The 1,568-nt window shown below is 38.6% G+C and overlaps 1 non-coding gene across 1 annotated transcript; it reads left to right on the top strand.

The window, feature by feature from the left end:
• Positions 1-1,119: 1,119 nt before the first annotated feature.
• On the top strand, positions 1,120-1,226 carry LOC121228593 (small nucleolar RNA R71). Its single transcript, XR_005926169.1, has one exon. It is a non-coding gene; the product is annotated as a small nucleolar RNA R71 (small nucleolar RNA).
• Positions 1,227-1,568: the final 342 nt, after the last annotated feature.

Below are 1,568 nucleotides of genomic sequence, written 5' to 3'. Positions count from 1 at the left end.
CTTCCTGGATCTTTCAACTTGTTGGGTATCTTATTTTGTAGAATGGCTGAGCAAACTGCGTTTAATTCCACATGCGACACATCATCTAACTTACGTTTATTAGCCAAGCACTCTTTTAAAAATTTTGCTGTGTTTGGCATCTTCGAAAGAGCTTCAGTAAACGGTAAGTTAATATGCAATTTTTTTAATAATTTAAGGAATTTACCGAATTGTTCGTCTGTGTGGTCTTTCCTTGTAGCATTGGGGTATGGCACACGAGGTTTATACTCTTTGTTTACCAGTTTTTGGTTACTATGGTTTACCTCATCCTTACCTTTACCTACCACAAGTCCCTGTTTTGGTTTTGGTTCAGATTCAACTAACCCTTCTTCATCTCGAATAGTAATCGCATGAAGTTGTTCTTTTGGGTTAGTTTCAGTGTTACCTGGCAAGTTACTTTGTGGTCATTCAGAAATCAACTTAGCAAGCTATCCTATTTGAGTGTCGAGCCCTTGAATCAACGCTTGCTGATTCTTAAGTGCTGTTTCGGTATTTTGAAAATGAGTTTCTGACACCGAGATAAATTTTGTAAACATCTCTTCGAGGTTCGGTTTCTTCTCTTGTTGGTAAGGTGGTTGCTGAAAACTGAGAGGATGTTGTGGTATTTGATTTCCTTGACCACCCCACGAGAAATTGGGATGGTTCCTCCAACCTGCATTATAAGTTTTACTATATGGATTATTTTGAGGTCTAGAACTATTACCCATATAGTGGACTTGTTCCTTATTGGTGCAAGGGTTAACGGATGGATAATCTGTGTTGTGCACTCCTCTATTTGAATCACACCTCAACACTGGATGTACCTGAGTAGAACCATACAAACCATCAATTCTTTTATTTAAAAGTTCTACCTGGTTAGATAGCATAGTGACCGCGTCGAGGTTGAAAACACCAGCCGCTTTTATCGGCTTCGTTCTCATGACTTGCCACTGATAGTTATTCAATGACATCTCTTCAATAAATTCGTAAGCTTCTTCAGGTGTTTTGTTGTTTAAAGTTCCACTGGCAGATACATCGATAAGTTGCCTTGTTGAGGGGTTCACACCGTTGTAAAAACTCTGAACCTGGAGCCATAGAGGTAACCCATGGTGAGGGCACCTTCTCAATAAGTCCTCGTATCTCTCCCATGCATCATAAAGAGTTTCTAGATCCATCTGCACAAAAGAAGAGATATCATTCCTCAATTTAGCCATTTTAGCCGGCGAAAAATATTTAAGTAAAAATTTTTCGGTCATTTGTTCCCAAGTGAAGATTGACCCTCGTGGTAACGAGTTCAACCACTGCTTAGCCTTATTCCTTAATGAGAAGGGAAATAACTAAAGGTGAATGGCATCATCAGAAACAACATTAATCTTAAAAGTGTCGTAAAATTCCAGAAATTTTGCTAAATGAGTGTTTGGATCCTCATCCTGCAAACCATCAAACTGAACAAACTATTGTATCATTTGAATCGTGTTAGGTTTCAGTTCAACATTATTTGCAGCAACAGCAGGTCTAACTATACTCGATTCAGTTCCTGTTAAAGTAGG

This window comes from Gossypium hirsutum, chromosome A04 (assembly GCF_007990345.1).
Source record: "Gossypium hirsutum isolate 1008001.06 chromosome A04, Gossypium_hirsutum_v2.1, whole genome shotgun sequence".
Lineage (NCBI taxonomy): Eukaryota > Viridiplantae > Streptophyta > Magnoliopsida > Malvales > Malvaceae > Gossypium > Gossypium hirsutum.
This window is presented reverse-complemented; position numbering and strand designations above follow the sequence as displayed.